We start from the raw sequence: 21,104 nt of genomic DNA on the forward strand, positions 1-21,104 counted from the left end.
TAAATATTTCTTTTAAATTTCTGAATCATCCATCAGCTCGTGAGAGGACCAAGGACAGGAAGCTCTAACTAAAAATATTAATTTAAACAAGGCTCCATTCTCACCCACCACTTACCAATGCATTTTCGATTTTCCATTTATATGTAAATAATAATATTCGACGCTTTATATCAGCCATGCTCTTGTGATACTTCTGGCTTCTACAACAATTTATTTCAACGTTTTAATTTGTTCAATGTGTTTCAGGAACCTACTAGAATTACTTCTATTACAGCAACCAGCTTAGGTATTTTTTTATAGAATTTTTTACGCGTGATAAATGCGGTACAGGACACACAATGAAGCGATGTCTCTACGCAGCGCCAAGTGATCCAGCCGTTCACAGAGCACTAGATCCCCGACAATTCGAGCTGCTCTGCGTTGTACGCGGTTAAATAGATAGAACTGATACTGGAGTGCGCCAGACCAGAGATGACAGCAATACTCCATATGTTGCCGGACCTGCGCTTTGTACAGCGCTAGATTGTTGGCCGTTTTTCCGTTACATCAAGAGTCGAGTTGGAGGCACGGTTATATTTCCTCTTTAGAAATTTGCAGTTCGGATCCTTTGAGCCCAGCGCCGCAACTCAAGTTTGATACGCCTGTTTTTTGCAGTCAGATGCTGCTTTAACTGACGCATCGAACCAGGGCTGTGATCTGCAACCGATCGGTACTACAGAGCTTGGTATAAAAATACCACTATGGGACCTGTAGACACGCATAGATGCGGACGCGGTACTCAAACTCTACACGCAGCTAGAGAGTAGACAGGTCCCTATCCTCAAAATTGCCGAGACGGCGACAGCAGATATTCTCCCTAACGAACACACATACCCCGTTATGTGGCAAAATATTGTGCTCAATTTTGTACCCGAGGTACATTAAATATAACGTATCGCTAGGTCAAGATATCTGCATCTCCGTAAGGAACACAAGGCCGGCTGCGCCGTCTCAAGGTCTCAAGGACGGCGTTTGAATTGGAGTGAATTCCCCTGATATTGCAAAAGTCCACGTTTAGCATGGAGCGGGGTGCCGTGGTGATACTGCCTCGTTTGTCGCGCGGTTCTGTGCCCTCCCCAGAATACGACGGGCAGCCCGAGCGAGAATGCTCGGTTCTCCGACTCTGGTAAAGCCGGTACCCTCCTGGGGTAAAATCTCTTTAAGTTCCGCTGTCATATTCATTTCAAACAATAAAATATACACTTGTTCAAAAGTCCGTAGAATATATTAATAACATGAAATACGTATACAGTTTTGTTTTATAAGCGAAACTACTGCTTTAGGTTAACAATTAAAATACCTTTCGGAGCCAAATATGTTGTAAATATACACTGTTTTTTAGAATATTTTGTGAAAAGTGTAATAATTCTATTCGAAATAATAACCTTCGGTTTTAATGTAGGGTTTTAAAAAAGGCATAAAAGGCATTTATTTTCTCAAAATTGATCCCTTTAGAATTCTTTTTGATGTAATTTTCAATAACTACTAGATACTACTACCACTTCGGAAACAAATGGCGCTCTGAGAGAGAAGAAGCGGCGCAAGCATTCTTTTTTTGCGCTCTTTTCACTAAAAATATACAATATTGTACAGTCATTTCCATCGCTATAAAATAATCACATTTCTAGTCCCAGGCTGTCCGATCATTTAGATATTCAACAGTGGAGTAATAGGAATTTCGACAGTGCCATTTTTTTATAAAACATTTAAATTTATTTATAGATAATGCCTGAACAGTGGCTGGGACTTTATTATAGAAGTGTATACATTTAGCCTTAAAGCTATTATGTATCTTATGAAGACTACTAGAATTAGTTACAAGCAATCCCTTATTTCTAGTGTTATAATAATCAAAATCACTATTAAGAGCAAAAAGGTGACGATTTTCGTGAACGTATATTAAATTTTCATTAATGTACCTGACAATGAACAGTCATAATATTTATTTATTTATATTTTTCTTTGAGAGACTGTCTATAACCAAGCTGATTTAATCTATATAGATTAGATTAGATGGTCTGCATGCCTTTTAAAACTGACCATAATTCGTTGTCAAAACGGATTTAGATCTTGACGCGGGCTAGACGAGGGCCTGCCTTTTAGTTGAAAGAGAAGACAATTTTAAAGTGTCTTGAAAATTATCGATGGATCCATACCTAATTTGTGCAAGACAATTCCTGTACATTTGTTCTCTTCAACACTCCATTCCAATATAGTAATTTAAAAAATATTAAATCATATATTTCTTGCGAGGTTTATTAACCTTAAAATGGTGGGTTATAATAAAAGTTTCGAACATAATCAACGATTTCTAAATTTGAATTCGAAAAATTAAAATTAGAAGTTCTTATGTTGTAATTTGTTGAATGACATTTATAAATATATAACTGTCTGTACTTGCATGTTTATACGTGAATGTAAATAAATATATTATAAAAATAATATTAATTTGTATTATTCCTTGCATATTTATGAATCTTCAATTTCGTTTTTATTTGTCAATATTATAACAAATAATTTATGAAAAAGCAGTAAAATAGACCACTGCCTACAAGCATTGCCTTTGTATATTAAAAAGTTTTTTTTTTTTTTTTATGACAGTAAGGGACGAGACGAGTAGGACGTTCAGCTTACGCTAATTAATACGCCTTGCCCATTACAATGCAGTGCCGCTCAGGATTACTGAGAAAACCAAAAATTCTGAGCGGCACTACAATTGCGCTCGTCTCCTTGAGACGTAAGATGTTAAGTCTCATTTGCCCAGTAATTTCACTAGCTACGGCGCCCTTTATACCGAAACACAGTAATGCTTACACTAATGTGTGAGCATTAATCTGCTTCACGGCAGAAATAATCGCCGTTAAACTAGCCGGCAAAGGAGCCTCCCACTGGTATGATACTGATACTGGTACTGGAGAGCGCCCGCTAAAAGGTGAGAAAAGTATTTTATATGAGGCCGATTTTGCAGGTAGTTCTTTGATGTGAGGCTTTGACATGCCTCACTGTGTATACCAAGGTATTTCGAATCCAAAATCAGATCAAAAATAAATTCGTGTAGGGATAAGTCTTACATACACAATTAATAACCTTTTTTCTTCTGTGTTATTTTATGTTTGAAGAAATTTATTATTGTTACAAATATTTCATATTGACATGAAAGAAGCTAAATAATTTAATATTTCCCACTAAAATTTATTAACCGACTTCAAAAAAGGAGAAGGTTCTCAATTCGTCGGTATGTGTTTTTTTTTTGTGGATTGCGCTACTGCTGAATTTGATTTCATTTTGATTAAGTAAAGATTTAAAAGTGGTGATAAATATAATAACGATATTAGTAGTATTACGCGTACGCATAAATAATCTAAATTACGGAAAATTTGCTGTAAGATACAGCAAAAAATTAAATTAAAAATCTAATTAGTTACGGCATGTGATCATATTTCCATATAACATATTACTACTGTATGTTATGCGTGGCAAACTCTGTTGTTATATACATCTAAACAATGTTATATACATCTAAATATATCTACTTTGTACACGTCTTCTAATTACTTCGCTTAATTTAAGAACTTTACCATTTTTTAATACCTTAAAATATTTATCAATTATGGAGTGCAGCAAAACTTAAATTATAATTTACGTTAAAATTAATTATTTTAGTATTTACAAACGGAAATATATACTTTATAAAAAATTCACAATTAATTTTTTACCATGATAATTATTTTAGTAATATATTAAGCGTAATTATGTGAATATATTGCAGTTCGTTTAAATCACCTGCTATATAAAATATTTAAGAGTTCAATAATAATATTGTCAGTTTTTTGTACTGGACAATAACACAATTATTACACACTATCTGCTTCCCGCGACGTCGTCCGCGTGGACTTTATGAAGTAGCAAAAATATATATTAAGCCTACATCTAGCATGAAAATTTGTAGCTTATATTATATTGTCCCGATCTCTTACTAAAATTGCAAATTTGAATTAAATTTATTCAAATATTTATGACCGCCGCCGGACCGCACCATAGTATCGCGCACTCGGTTGGTCATCGTCGTAACTATTTAAAATATTAGTCCAAATAATGTAGCGTGAAATGCAAAGTTTATCTACTTTAAATAACAGAAGCGATAGATTTTCTAGGACTACTTAAGATAAACATTTAAATGATACATTATTTACATGTAAATCCAACGTTTTAGTGGCGCACGCCAGAATAGCTCGCTGATTTTGGTTTAATATTTATTATTTTCCACTTATTGCTTTATTTTGGATAATTTACACTGTATCTTTATAAATTTTCGCCTTTGTGGTATTCTGATATGTGTAATAAATAATAGTTAATTCGCTGAAATGTGGGTACATGTACTAGGTCTTAGATTAAATTTAGACACCTTACACATTCTACCTGGTGTCCAAATATTACTCACTCTGTAGTATTAAAATTATTCTAGTTTGTTACATGATAAGAGTTAGTAATAGTCAATCATATTTTTGTAAGGTTTCATCAAAATTATTCAGCAGTTTTTGCGTGAAAGAGTAACAAAAACACATCTACACATTCTTACAAACTTTCGCGTTTATACTATTAGTAGGAATTGAAGTGTTGGTGACGCAATACGTAGATTTTCTCTGGTGTTACCAGAGAGCACCCTATTCCATAAAAAAAACTCTCACCAACCATCGAAGTATATTATTTCCAGTTAAAAAATTATCATCAAAATCTGTTGGAGCGATATTGAATTATTCGTCCATTTGTCACACACGTACTTATAGCAAATATAAGACTTTTGTGGTTTTCTCATGGATGCCATTATCAGTTCTGGATCAAATTACAATGGACCACACGGGAAGAACCAGCTTTCAAATTAAAAAAGAATAATCAAAAATTATGAGGTAACAAACAAAAAAAAATCCGACGAATTGAGAACCTCCACCTTTTTTGAAGTCAGTTAAAAATGGGCATTTACCACTCCTAATTTACCAGCTGTTTTAGAGCCGCCACGATACAAGCATCCTGATGGCCGTCGACATTCATGTCCAAGTTATTTCAGTTGGTGCTGGGGCTGCTGCTTCGACTGCCGAAATCAGCAAACGTCGCAAATATGTTGGTCTCAGTAAGTCATATATTGTTTCACCTCTCCAGCACGAAAAGCGTGAGGCAAATTGATTTAGATTTCGAACCCCACGTGACCATACATCCGGGAATTACTCCGCGTTAAAAATATAAACAATGCGATCCGGTGCGTTCCGAAACTCTTTTTAGCCTAGCGTATTATCTCATTGTCACAAAAATTTATTATCTAAATTGTTTCTCTTACTATAACCTATAACACTTTTCTCGCTAGTCGAGGTGAAAAGTTGCGTGAAACATTCTCACGAAAGAATTTTTTTTTGTGTCGTGCCTTTAAATCACTCACTACCTCAGTAGTCCACATTAGAAGCACTCGCTATGCTCGTGATTCAATTCTAGACTACTACGCCAATTCGTGATTTAAAGTCAGCACTCGCAGCAAAAAAATGACTGCTCACTTGTTAAACAAATAACAATTGTGCCATTTGGTGTTGAGACAGTGGGTCCAGAGGCGTGGAGAATGTACAAAGCTCTATCTTCGCACCTCAATCTGGACACTGGAAATCCAAGCCCTGGAAGCCATATCGGTCAACGGATCAGCTTAGCTCTCAAACACGAAAATGCTGCCAGTATTCTTGGTACAGTTTCCGATAGTGCGAAATTTTTTTTCCACTGACTATTAGGTAATTTATATCAAATATAACTGAACGTAATATATTTTAGGATCATTGCCGGTTGTGATGCCATTCACCCTGGCTTATGGTTTTTCAAGTAATTTTGAAGTATCTATGAATATAAAATTTGAATATTTTCGGCAAATGCATTTAATGAAAGTCATGATTGCTTAGGATTTTATTTAATTGAATAAGGTTCCACCAGAGGTAATGTAAATCATAATATGTCGTCAATTTGGTTTTAAATTATACTTTTGAAACTAGAATGAATTTTAAAACCAGAAATAAGTAGACAAATAATATTATAATATAATATCACCCAGATATGGAAGAAATGCTATCAGTGCGTTTGAACCCGCAACAATTTTTTCCCATGTCTGGGTTTTTTGCCAGCGTTTTCCGCTTTACCTCTTATTTAAACACTCGGGTAAACCCGGCGATAATAGTATCTTATTGGAGTCCATTTTAGGCTTGAGTGTATAATATCGTCAATTTAAGGGAATTATATTAGCACAAGTATAAGTGTTTTTATTATGTTATAAAAGCACGTTAAATACATTCTCCTATTCTAACGTTATACCTTTACTTATTAAGAGTGCATGCGAATTAATGCATCTAATGCACTTGTTACTGTTTTGAGGTTTATTGAAATGAAGGCACTTTTTTTTTAACTTACATGAGGTAATTCTTCACCTTAAATCTCAACTTTTCTGAAGTGGTGTTAAAATATTTGACATTCATAAGTGTAATTTTGATCATTAAGTCAATATGAAAAAAATTGACCTTCATTGAATAAATGATTTTTCTTTTTTTGTAGCATAATCTGACGAGACATATTATGTATTCTGACGTAGGTAAATAAGGTAACAGTTATTTTAACTATAAATATATTTATTCGCTTAAGTAGAATTTGTCTGCAACATTTATGAATACTAGACGAAGTAGATGCATCAAAACACTTAATAGTATTAATTTAGTGCATTAGTATAATTAACTTAGGGTCAGGGGCTAGACTGTCGGTCGATGAAATTTTAAAATGTACGAAGGAGACGGACGTCACTTTAGTAATTTCGTCATTGCTGTATTTTTAACTGACTTCAAAAAATTAGGAGGTTCTCAATTCGTCGGTATATTTTTTATTGTTTGTTACCTCAAAACTTTTGAGATCAGATCTGACAATGGCATCCATGAGAAAACCATAAAAGTCTTAAATTTGCTATACGTATGTGGATGATAAATTTACATTTACTTTTTGAATTTTCATTGCTGCATTGAAAAATTTAGCATATCTACACATATTTAGACAAATTGTTGGTTAGTGTACTTCAAATTCACAAAAATTCAAAAATAAGTAAAAATTAACAAAAAAAAACAACCGACTTCAAAAAAGCTATTCCAAAACAATAGATATGCACTAAAAAGTATAAAAATAATTGCGTATTTTGATACAATCTTATTAATTTTTGGAATATTGTAAGTTTTGGAGTCGGTGTCATTCAAGATAGGTTTGTTAATTCATACATAGTTAAAAGGCATAAAAGGCATTTATTTTCTCAAAATTGATTCCTTTAGAATTCTTTTTGATGTCATTTCTAATAATTATAAATAACTACTAGATACTACTACCGCTTCGGAAACAAATGGCACTCTGAGAGAGAAGAAGTGACGCAAGAAACTCTCCCAGCATTCATTTTTGCGCTCTTTTCAATAAAAATATACAATATTGGACAATCATTTATTTCGCTATAAAATAATCACAATCTAGTCCCAGGCTTTCCGATCATTTAGATATTCAGCAGTGGAGTAATAGGATTTACGACAGAGCCATTTTTTTTATAAAACATTTAAATTTATTTATAGATAATGCCTGAACAGTGGCTGGGACTTTATTATAAGAAGTGTATACATTTACCCTTAAAGCTATTATGTGTCTTATGAAGCCTACTAGAATTAGTTACAAGCAATCCCTTATTTCTAGTGTATATTATATATATATTATAACATCTATAACATATCTCGTGCTTGATTATGGCGAGACAACACGTCCTGAGGATGCCTCGTTTAGAGACGAAACACGTGTCGAATTGTTTAAAGGCAAATATTTGCGGAATTATCACTAAAGAAAACACAAATCATTTGTATAAAAATACGCTATTATTTTTATACTTTTTAGTGCATATTATATGTATATCTATTGTTTTGGAATAGTGTTTTTGAAGTCCGTAGTTTTTTTTTTGTTAATTTTTTTTGTGTTAACAATTGAAATGGAATTACTTAGCAAAATGATTAAAAACCTTACTTTAGATCATTTTATTAATTTAAAGGGGCACCTGAAACCTGTACCTTAACCCGAAACTCCATCCTTTTTCATTTTCAATATGCTGTTATTTAGACAGTTTTTATGTTGGCTTGTAAATACTAGTAACTACCGGTTTCTTTTCTTTTTAATACATCGAATAAGGAACGAAGTAACATGTTTCTAAATTACCGCGTCCGTTTAAACTGTCAAAAATCAAATTATGATTAATTACTAATCTGTACCTAGCCAGTTACTTTTGTTTTGTTGGCCGTTGGGCAGTAACTCAAGTGATTAGAGTTACAACGTTAAAGTTTCGAAATTTGAACGTATGTAATATATTATGATAGGTTTAATAATGATCAGGTTTAAAACCATAAAAACTTATGAAAACTATAATAATATATTTTGTAAAATACCCAAAATCCAACAAAATAATTAAGAAAAACTGTTTTTGAGAAAAATTGGTTATTTCCAGAAAGGGCTCGAGTAAGCGCCGCGCCGTCCACATACAAAACAATTAGTGTGTAGCATTAGGAGGTGACAATGGGAAACCTGTTTCAGAAAAAACCTGTTATCGTAACAGGTTTTGTAGAAAAAATGTAACCTGTTACGACATTGCGTAGTAGTCACTGGAACTCCCTTCTCTAAAGCGAATCGCATAAATTTTATGATTAAACAATCACCAAAAGTGGGAGGCTCCTTTGCACCGGATGCCGGCTAGATTATGGGTACCATAACGGCGCCTATTTCTACTGTGAAGTAGTAATTTGTAAACATTACTTTGTTTCGCTCTGAAGGGTGCCGTAGCTAGTGAAATTACAAATGAGACTTAACATCTTATGTCTCAAGGTGACGAGCGCAATTGTAGTGCCACTCAGAATTTTTGGGTTTTTCAAGAATCATGAGCTGCACTGCATTGGGCATGGCATATCAATTACCATCAGCTGAACGTCCTGCTCGTCTCGTCCCTTATTTTCAAAAAATAGAATAAAATTCAGATTTAAAATATGATAAAGTCAGTTAAGTCGAGTTAGTGAGTGTTTTGTTGGGTGATATACAATTATAACATCCTAGATAATGTACAAAAAATGCGATACGAATTCAAAATAGATTGAATAAAAAGTAAAGATACTAGAATTCAAATAACATAAACAACTTTTGTAATAATGCAAATCTGAAATGGAAATACCGCCGTCAGGTTATTTAATTATTAAGTTTTATTGTACCGAAATTTTATTAAGAACAATCCGCTGAGTTTCTTGTTTCCATTCTACGCAGGTCTGTGATATATATATTCGAATGGGTGATAGATTTTCACATTCAATAAGCGATTAAAAATCATGCTTTTAGTAAAGTAAAAAATCAATGTTTATATAGTTCTTTTTGCATTGCGTACATAATAATTAACTTTAGGAATAATAAATTAACATGTACGCTTGGCTATTTAAAAAAAAACTACTTAGTGATTTGAGTTTTTTCTAACAAATCTGAGTTACCGTCGGTCAAGCCCCGCCTAAGGAAGTTTTACTAGAAAATGTAGATCAAGACCACATTAATTAATTTAATGACATCAGAGTTAGAATTTATAATAAATTAGAATTTATAATAATTGCCAAGTAAAAACATAAAAACTTATCAGCTTTATCATTTGTATGATGTTATTATTACAGGTCAAGATTGTGACCTATAATCACATAATTTGCTCAGAATAATAATTATGTGTGGGCAATGCTTAATTTGTTTTACAATAAATGATTGTATATATGAGGAATAAGCTAATAAACGCAGTGCTACTATGATTTTAAAATGTATGATAATTTTTATCACGATTTTTTCGGTTTTTAGTGAAGGTGTTGATAATGATAGTGATATGGACCATATTGTCGACTTGATCGTCACTGGTAATGTGGAGCAGTCTTCAGAAATGAAAACAGTTTCAGGTATTTGTCTCTATGCTATAAAAGTAATGTGCTCAAAAATCACTCAAGTCTCTAGTGATGGGCCAAATGTGGTTTTAACTGAAAACGAATATGGCCGAATGTCGACGTTCGGTTCAAGTCGCCAGAACTCGGTTAATCTAAATGTAAAACGAAATTATACTCATAAAGAGTAAAAATGTGTTGTTTGATCCAAGTTGGAACCGGATAGTTTATGTTTCTATTCACTATTATCACTTCACCCGAAAGACGCAGGAAAATGACCTCCCACAAAGATGTCTACGGCGATCGTTCCTTCGCTGTCCTCACCTATCTATTCCGACGATCTTGACCAGATCATCAGTACGTCTTGTGGGGGTTACTATCAACAGTCCAGGACATGGTCACCATTCGAGGACTTTTTTGCCCCTATATCTATATTCTGTCTCGCAATCTACCGAGCCATGTTATATATTTCTGTGAGGTATCTTTATTTTATAGAAACACCCAAATGTATGACAATCACTTACCTTTATTAAATCCCTGTTTCTATTTATCACTACTCTACTTGTAGTCACCACTTTACTGACCCCCCCTTACATACAACGCCGATATTTATCAGTTTTGGCAGAGGTGCACAATGTTAAAACATAATATGATAATGCCCAGTCCACCCACTACTGTGTAGCGTGTTCAGTCAAATCATCATTCTTAACATTTTTTCTTATGACGAACGTAGCAAGACGTCCACCAGATAGTAGCTGCACCAATTCCCAATGCAGTGCCGCTCAGGATTCTTGATTTAACTCAAAATTGTGGCGTCGCAGTTGCACTCGTCACTTTGAGATATAAGATGTCATGCCTAACGGCCGTTCCCAATATACTATCTACAGATAGAGATAAATTACTACCGTCTACTGTCGGTCATTAACTGTCAATAATCTGAAGCCGTCCTAATATACGCGATAAGTAATTCTTATCGCATTATATTGGTACGCGTGAATTGCAATTTCTTTTTATCTCAAGTAAGAGATAGACTGAATATTGGGAACGGCCGTTAGTTATTTAGTCAAATAACTAACGGCCGTTCCCAATATTCAGTCTATAGCTAGTCAGCTACAGCGCCTTCAAACCAAAAGGAGCTGCGATTCTCACTTAGCTGGCATCATTTGCATAGAATCCTCCCACTGGTAAGAAACCTCAATAGGTAGGTAGCAGCTCAAATATAATTTCTAGTCACTCACAAGCTCAAATGATTTCTCGTAAAGAAAAATCAAAGTGTTTAACTGCCCATATATTGAATTATGGGATAAGTTAAAAAATAAGAATTAAAGTAAAAAAATAATTAAGGTGATTCTACACACGAAATAAATCAATTTCAAGAAGCACATGGTCACACGGTGGTCAAGTTGGCGCCATATCGTTGGGATTTGAATGAGATAGAATGAATATATTGGATTTTAGTTAAGCGATAAGTTACTGCAAAAAATGTTAAAGTATCACAAAGGTAATTGCTGTTCCTGATATACAATTAATTGTAATGATGTTGTGAGACAGATTGTAGAAAAGTATTAAAAGCAAGACCAATTAATTGGTAATTTACAAGAATTTATTATAAGTGTAGCGGAATCAGCATCTGAAGATGATACGGATATGTCCGAGTCCCTCTCGGACAGCTCTAAAACAACTGCGGTAATATCTGGAACAGATTATTTTGAATCTGACTTTGATTTTAATAACTGATTATTTATCTCTACTAATATTATAAATGTGAATGTAAGTTTGTTTATTAAGCTTTCAGGCTTAAACCACTGAAATGATTTTGATTAAATCTAGTACAGAGATAGACAAAAACTTGGTAAAGGACCTATTTTATTGTGACTAAGAGAGGTTTGGAGGGGTTGAAATAGGGAGTGGAGCTTTGAATGGAAGTTGTCACTATCAAAGATGACACCATGAAATTTTGTATCATGGCACTTGATAAGAAATATATAAATAATTGTTCTAGCGTTGGGGATGAAAAAGGGGGACGAAAGAATCCATGCTTTCACGCCTAACATTGTGTTCGAATTTGATTATATTTGGTACAAAAATAGAGTAGACCTACTTGAAAAAGGACATAGCTTTAAATATATTTTGTGCTTTAGCAAAGGATATGAAAATAAAAAAAACGTAGTTTGAAAAAAATTATTAACCACAGCTAACTGCTGTATGTAATAATTTATATGTATGCTTTCACGGGTAAAAGCTAGTTTGAAATAATTTATACAATTTCAATGTTTATTATGATAATTATTTTTTTTTCCTTTATTATTATAATAAACTCGTCATCCAAAAATTACGTCACATGTTATGGATGAGGGAGGGGGGTCGGTAAAGTGTGACAAAGGGCGGGGAGGGGTCCCAAAGTATGTGAAATTTTTTAAAAATACAATATTTTATGTATCTTAATATAACAACAATAAATTTAAACTATATACCTACTAAATAATAACATAATTAAAAATACTGTTGCAAGTTGTACTTCTGTCTGTATGTGAGGTGTAGTTTGTTTTATTGGCAAACTTTATAACAGTATTTCATTTCTGTACTGATTCAACAAGGCAACACAAGTTTCAACACGCGTTTCTTTCTGCAGATTAGTCATATAATTAGGCACCCATTTTTCATTGTTTTATTTTATCGATTTGATGCAAATGAGCCAATATTTCTAGGCACCTAATACCTGGGTAGTTTGGCTCAGTTCCACCACCTCTTTCAATTAATTGTTCAATTCTCTCACCTGTGTGGACGGTCTTCCACGTGGTTCGTTCTTCAAATGAAAGTTTCCATCTGTTGAAAGCGTGTTAGCCAAAATTGCATGGTGCGTTCATTAGCTGTCCCGTCTCCAAACGCAATATTGATATTGCGAGCTGTTTCTGCCACTATAGCTCCGCGTTGGAAGTCGTATTCGACAATCACTCGAGTTTTTGAAATATCCATCTTTCTTATCTAACATAAAAAAAAAGATCTACATAGTCACCATGTGAAAAATCTCAAACTATGAAGGTTCTATGTCAATTCGAAGTACCTATTACAATAAAACCCCTATTATGTGACATCACACTAGGTTGGTGTCTCACAAATGTGACCAGCTGTGACGAAGACGAGGGAGGTGTCAACAAAATCATGAAATTCATGTAACTTGATTTGATGGATAGCCCTTACGCATTATAATGAGTACAGCCAGCACTTTCATTTTAGTTGAGAAGCCTTAATGCTTGCTGTAAACCTGAGAATAAAACATACAAAAAGCGCGTACACCTTCCTTAAAGGCCGGCAACGCTCTAGTGATTCATCTGGTGTTGCAAGAGAGTGTGGGCGGTCGTTTGTCTTCCTATTCCATAAAAAAATATAGTATGTCTATTAATCTAACCTAGAAGCATACTAGTACAAAATGATAATTGAGTAGGATCTAACTAAGTATCAAACACGTTTTGTCGTACTGACAATGACCGTAATGATGCCAACGTAACAAAAACCGTAAATTTGCAGACAGACAACCTTATTGCAAAGATGCTTCTTTTTTTGCAAACTGTAAATAGGGAAATTAATAAATTTGACGTTTATAAGTCAATTTTCTTAATTTAATGAATTATAAGTGATTTGCCTGAATGAAATATATTTTAATAATTGTGTGTAAGATTGGAACTTTTATTACAGTGTAAATTTAATTGTAATGCTTAACTAAAACATTGTTTTTAATTTTATAGAATCTGAACTACATAATTCGGATGGTGTCTGGAAATGTGGAAATTGTTCAAATATTGCCAACACTACTGTACTATATAATGAGTCCTATGACGTAAATACAAGCAATGAAGATCATAATGAAATACAGGTAAATTGACGACTAGACTAATGAGAGGAAGAACTCCACTTTCATATATAAAAAGTGCAATTGTTTTCCTAACACTAGCTACAATGATTAATATTCAAACAGTAATCGGACAGAGTAACAGCCTAACTCAACAGCTGTCGAAGCGCAAAAACAGCCGATGTCAGTGAGATATTGCCTCTTATCGATATCCCACCACTCTTCTCCTTTCACTTACTACAATATTATGTATATATATATATTATCTGTCACGTGTTCTGACGCAAAAAATCAGTGGCATTGAATGGACTTTAGCTCAAGTATGTAATTTTAAAAACGCATTGGAAGTTATTAACAGATTCTGTTATTCTGGAAACAGTTTTGAAAATACTTATCCCCATTATACATTACCGTAATGAGTGATTATGTTTAGATGCGAGTTGAGATTTAAAAAAAAGCATATACTGAAAGTATAACAGTGTATAAGAAAGCGTGTGAGACAGAGAAACATCTGTAACGAAGATACAGCAAGTTAGAAAAGGAAAACAAATTGTTACAGTAACAGGATGTGCTGGTGAGGAAAAATGAAACAGGTATGGAGGGAACTGACCTGGTAAATGCTGGTACTCCTCTGCAGCCCCGGGGGAAATCAAATTGGCCCTTATGTTAATCCTTTCTTCTATGTTACTACTTCTAGGTGACTTATCACTGATGAGGTTAGTTAGGTGGCGCGTCCGAGAATACGCGAGTCGCGAAGCGCTGAGCAAGTGTTTCAGCGCGTGATCCACCGACGAAAAAGTGTCTGCGATGTAGGGGGAGAGGGCACGGGTTGCAGATGGAGGGATGTGGACGTTGACTTTGACAGTTACAAGTTCGCTCTGACATGAGCAAATTAAATATGGCGCCAATATTTACCATTCTTTGCATAAGCTTCTTAGTATTTGAAATAATAAATCAGTAGCTAACGTACACATTGACAAATTAGTCACGCATTATCGGTCTATCATTATTGGTCTACGCTGGTATATTTTAACGCCTGGTTGTATCAAGTAACTTTAGCAGTAAATAACCTGTTAAAGTACCTACCGGCTAAGCAAAAAATGTCTTGCACCATTTGAAACTTTTTAGATGACGTGATAACTTTAACTTTTAACCGTAACCATCCAATTAACCAATCTTCGCCGGTTAAACTTTATTGTTAATGTGTTAAATAACGACCTGTCAAAAGTTTGAAAAATATATTCGATATTGACTTGATATTTCACTTTTAACTATGCCAAGAAAAACGATGGTGCAACACATTCTGCAGTCTATGTTAAAGGCTTTTCTGTTGTCGGTAAATTTGACTTAAACCTTATTTATAACAGCTAATGCTAAGCCAGCCTAAGTCTACGAAGAAACTGTTCTCAAGTTTATGATCCTATTTAAGTGATAAGTAATAGAATAACATTTTTTTCACTTTTCAGATCGGTATATTTGTTGAGCGGATGCGTTGCGTTACAATATCAGCCGCTAATGCAAGTGTGGTAACTATTGTGAAGGGATACTGTGTTGGTGATGCGGTAACGTTTAGCGTTCGAGGAGCAGAACATTATGATATTGACGTCTATTAGCTAGAGGCTAGAGACCTAAATAATTTGTTTATTCTTGATGTACTCAGATATTATTGAAATAACCGTTTTTTACTACATGTATATATGAATATATTTACGGTACATACACCAAAATATATTTTTTTTAAATTTTGTCTCTCTGTCTGTCTGTTTGTTCCAGCTAATCTCTGAAATAGCTGGACCGATTTTGACGGGACTTTTATTGGCAGGTAGCTAATGTAATAAGGAGTAACTTAGGCAAGGTATATTTTATTAAAATTCTTTTATTTTAGAAAAATAAAGTAATGTTGCAATGTCCAAGAAACGGTCTAACTCAAAAAAAAAACTCTAAAAATAATTTATATAATATGGAAAAACAACGTTTGCCGGGTCAGCTACTTATTATCTAAAATCCTTACTAATTATAAATGTAGATGTGAGATCATTGTGAGATGTTTGTTTATTTATAATATTTTATATTTCACGTCATACCTACAACCAAATGATTTGGTATGATTTCTACCGCCGAATTCCACCTTTGTACGAATCATCACGAATTACGATATCATAACCGCCATTGGGATGTGTGGCGTTCCTCCACAGTGCAGTTTTTCAGGATATTTTTAACACTCAAGCTGTGGAATCAGCTTCCTTGGGCGTTGTTTCCAGGACGATACGATATGGGTACATTCAAAAACGCGCGTACTCCTTTCAAAAACTTGGTGTCACAAGAGAATGTGGGTGGCGGTGATCACTTAACATCAGGTGACTTCGTGTGTCTAGTAGTCGTTTGTCCTCCTGTTCAATAAAAAAATATCATGGAATTATGCATATTCATTTACAGTGGTACAAAAATTTTTTTGGGTTCATGTTTCACTTAAATTTCAAGAGGGAGCGAGACAGTTATTAAAGGAGTCACATGCAGAAGATAGAACACCACAAATTAAAAAGGTTTTTTAGACAGATTTTATAATGTCGACTACAATTAACTCAATTTTTTTCACCAAAAAATCATGTTTATCTCGCTGTTGCTAAATTATAATTTTAATTAATTATCTAACAAAACCGGAAAAGTCCTTCTATAAAAACTGTTCATAGTTCATGATATTATGTTGCTTAAACAATATTAATTCATTGTTTAGTTTGTATCAAGTAATGAAGCAACGGGAGCCAATATAATGAATAGAACAATGTTTTTGATTGAAATAAACTAATTCCTAAATATATTTTGTGAGGCTTATAAACAATTGGAGATAGAAAAATTTAATTTATTATAGTGTAGAAAAGTAGAAGGACTTGCGGTTGTCTGGATATAGCAAAGGCCTTCGATCATGTTTTACATAAGGTGCTCCTCCCAATACTTCCATTATTTGGGCTTCCCGAAGTGTTAAGTCTTGTAAGTGGACCATCAGCTCCTCACGGGGCGCAGTATATAAATCATGTCGACGGTTATTCCTTGAACTCGAAGCCCAAACACTGGAGTTCTCCAAGGTTGTATTCTATCTCCTACACTGTTTCTTCTGTATATCATTGATATGTTGCACTCTTATATGCATTGCTTTACAGATCAACTCGAATCATCACCTATTCTTGGAAGAAACTCATGTATTTTATATTGCACGCTCGTTTGACCTCCTCTTCCTTAAAAAAAATATTTTGTAATTTCATAATTATTAATGTTCTTATTTTAAAATATATTAATTTGAATACGACATAATAGTAAATTAACATTATAATTCATTATCTTTTAAAGATCTATTGAGGTCACTTAAGACTTCGTGTAATATTCTCTGTGCGAGTAATTAAAAGTAATAATAAACTTGAACAATTATGTTTGGTTAGTTACATTAGAGACAAACTATAAGCCATCTGTAACTTGTGTTCGGCCGCATCCAGATAATGTTTCAAACTTCGGAGATAGTAACCTAAGAAACTTATAGAGAGTGTGTAGCGAGATGAGTAAAAGGGTTAGGAGACTGTACGCTGTATGTAAACTATAAACTTACAATATACTAGCGATTATACAAAATAAATTTGTTACCAAAATTTATGTACGATGTAGGACTCGAAACACACCTCTCGGGTTTCGACCTGGTGCTCTAACCAATTGAGCCAACCGTTCGAGTGATGCATGGATCGTAAATTTTGGTATATCTTGTTCAAGTCTAAGGTTGTGACTCCATCTACAGGATCTATTTTACAGTTGATAACCTGCTCAACCCCAATAAATGCATATTAGGAAATTGACTTGAGATGTTGCTCGTTCAAAACTAAACAATTTGTTATTTTATAGTGCTATTGAAAGATTTTGGTTACAAATTTAATTTACGTAATTAAGAAGTGATTTAAAATAACAAATTGTTTACTAGCTATTTTTTTGTAATTCAACGAACTATATTTATTTATTATATTTCCAATTATTTACATATTATGTCTTAATGATTATTAACGCTATTTATATAAAATATAATAAAATAAAACTTAAATAATCTAACAAAATTAATTAATTACAAATAGAAAATAACACTAAGAACGCTATTGGCAGGTAAGGTGCCCATGAAGCTGGCAACGTTACCACTTTGTATAGCCAAACTTATCCTTTGACAGAGGAACGTACCAGATCTTGGGTCACCTGTTAAATCAGTTAGACGCCTGGATAGCTCTTTTATGAGTTTACTAGATTATACACAAACAAAGCGTGCAAGAGAGAGGCACATTTCAAACGGAGATACAACATGACAGGAAAAGAAAGCGAACCTATTGTTACTGTAACCGATTTTGATTGGCAAGTTGTAAAGAGTCAGCCACGTTTGGAAATAGCTACTTTATATTTTGAATATAAAACTAGCTAGCAACTAAGTAACGCAGACATTGACAAACAAAGTTCGTTATGCATTATGTGTCAGGTCGTGTAAACAATGTATTCTAAGGCTGAGAACTATGAAGCGTACTTAAACTTTGCTCACACTTTACTCCGGTAAAACATAGATAAGTCTACCAGTTCGAGGCTCCTTTGCTCAGGATGCCGGCTAGATTATGGGTACCCCAACGACGCTGATTTTTGCCGTGAAGCAGTAATGTGAATTACAGTGTTTTGGTCTGAAGGATACGGCGGAGAGAAGAAGCGGTGCAAGAAACTCTCCCAGCATTTGTTTTTTTCGCTTTTTTCAATATTTTTTTTATAAAAATAATTATACAAATGACTTAATTTATATAAATGACTTGCCGAAAATTTTTGACGAACATTGTATATTATTTGCTGATGACATTTCTTTATTACTTCCTTTAACAAAAAATTATAATTTTAATGGTAAAATCACTCGACTATTAAATGACATTACTGACTGGATGAATGACCATAAATTAGAAATAAACTATAATAAAACAAAAATAATCCAATTTCGATCGTACCAAAGGGAACCATTAAATATTAAATAAACTTTTAAAAACACGGACATCGAATGCGCCGAGAAATTAACATTTTTAGGCATTGAAATCGACAGTAATTTATATTGGAAAGGCCATATCGAAAAAACAAAAACAAAATTATCGAAATTTATATATGGACTCAGAGAACTAAAAAGAACTACCAACTTAAAAACCGCACTAGCCGCGTATTATGCTTATGGCTACGCATTTTTGAGGTACGGAGTTATTCTCTGGGGAAACAGCACAGATGTCCAGGATCTATTTATATTGCAAACGTGCATACGAATACTGGCCAACATAAAAATAACAGACTCATGTCTACCCCATTTCAAAAAATTTAATATTCTAACCCTACCCTCCATATATATCTTCGAAATATGCAAATTTGTTAAAAATAATCTACACAATTACACAAAGAAAGAAAATAAGCCCCATCGATATCCCGAAAGATATATAAATAAATTAAACCTCCCAAAATCAAATTTAGTACTACATATGTACATCGAGTCCTTATGTAATGTCTATAAAGATATATAATAATCTGCCAAACAAAATTCGAAGCATAAATTATGAAAATGAATTTATTAAAACACTGAAAAACTTTTTATTAGAAAAATGTTACTATGCTGTAAATGATTTTTTAAACGAGTCAAACTAAAATAAATTAACATATGGGTCTCCCTACTACGGTCTGCTGTTCAGACCAAATTGCGACACCCAAACTGGGTATCCATAATATACTGCCTTGTATAATAATTACAGTATTAACTCCAAATGTTATATTTAACGACTATATATATGGAATTGCAATAAATTGAAATTGAAAATAAACAATATTGTACAGTCATTTCTATCGCTATAAAATAATCATAATCTAGTCCCTGGCTGACCGATCACTTCGAAATTCAACTGTGGAGTAATAGAATTTACGACAGAGACATTTTTTTATAAAAAAAATTAAATTTATTTATAGATAACACCTGAACAGTGGCTGGGATTTTATTATAAAAGTGTTTAGATTTACCCTTAAAGCTATTATGTATGTTATGAAGCCTACTAGAATAAGTTACAAGCAATCCCTTATTTCTAGTGTTATAATAATTAAAATCACTATTAAGAGCAAAAAGGTGACGATTTTTGTGAACGTTTATTAAACTTTCATAAATGTATTGACAATGAACAGTCATAATATTTATTTCTTTAAATTTTTCTTTGAGAGACTGTTTATAACCATGATAAATACAAATGATATATAGCTCTCTTTTGCAGAACAATCACTATATCAATGTCAGGATTTGTGGGGTTATACAGTAAAATACCGTACGTCACGATGCTGTGAAAATAACTGAAGTACACTAATCTAGCAGTCACAACATTCGTGTACTCTCCAATCTTTCTAACGGCATATGCCACAGAGCTGAGTCTATCTGCTAGTTGGGCAATATATGGACGCTTTTTATCTAACGTGATACCCAGGAAGACCGTAGTGTCCACAAGTTCTAATCTCTGGTCATTTATAAGTGCGTTGGTTTGTACCTTCGCTGTGTTTGGTGTAATGAACCGTAAACACTTTGTTTTTTTACTGTTTATGTGCAGATTATTCGTCTCAAACCAACGCACTATCTTTAAGAGTGCATTGTTTATCTCGTCATCAATATCTGCACGTCACTTTACTTTTAAAATAAGTGAAATATCATCAGCTAACAATACAATCTCATGGCTATCATCTACCACAAACGGTAGATCGTTAATATATATATAAGATATAAGAATGAACCGAGAATAGAACCCTGTGGAACACCTATTCCCACAGGTTTACCCGAAGATCGTTTGCCATTTACATCAACTCTCTGAACTCTTTCGCTGAAATATGATTTTAACAGATTTAGGGCTCTATTTTTCACTCCATAATGCTTTAGTTTTAGGAGTAAAGTTTCATGGTGGACGCAGTCAAATGCTTTGGAAAAATCACAAAAAATGCCCATGCATCCTGTGACTCTTACCAGGCGTCAAAGATGTGCTCAATGAGTCTAGTGCCCGCATTAATTGTTGATAAGCCCCGTGTGAAACAAAATTGATTTTTGTTCATTAATTTACAAAAATGCAATTGTAACTTTTGACGTAAAAGTTTTTCAAACATTTTACGAAAAACAGGCAGCTCTGAAATAGGCCTGAAATTAGCAGGGTCAAAAGAACTACCCGATTTAAACGCTG

At 33.7% G+C, this 21,104-nt stretch overlaps 1 protein-coding gene across 1 annotated transcript in view; it reads right to left on the minus strand.

Annotated features, from left to right (window-relative positions):
* Positions 1 to 10,680, minus strand: part of LOC126967984 (excitatory amino acid transporter) — a 79,975-nt gene extending 69,295 nt beyond the window's left edge. Inside the window, exon 1 of the mRNA XM_050812739.1 lies at positions 10,544 to 10,680. The gene's annotated coding sequence lies outside the window, so the exon portion shown is untranslated. The remainder of the gene's footprint in view (positions 1 to 10,543) is intronic.
* Positions 10,681 to 21,104: the final 10,424 nt, after the last annotated feature.

This window comes from Leptidea sinapis, chromosome 14, assembly GCF_905404315.1.
Source record: "Leptidea sinapis chromosome 14, ilLepSina1.1, whole genome shotgun sequence".
Taxonomy (NCBI): Eukaryota; Metazoa; Arthropoda; class Insecta; order Lepidoptera; family Pieridae; genus Leptidea; species Leptidea sinapis.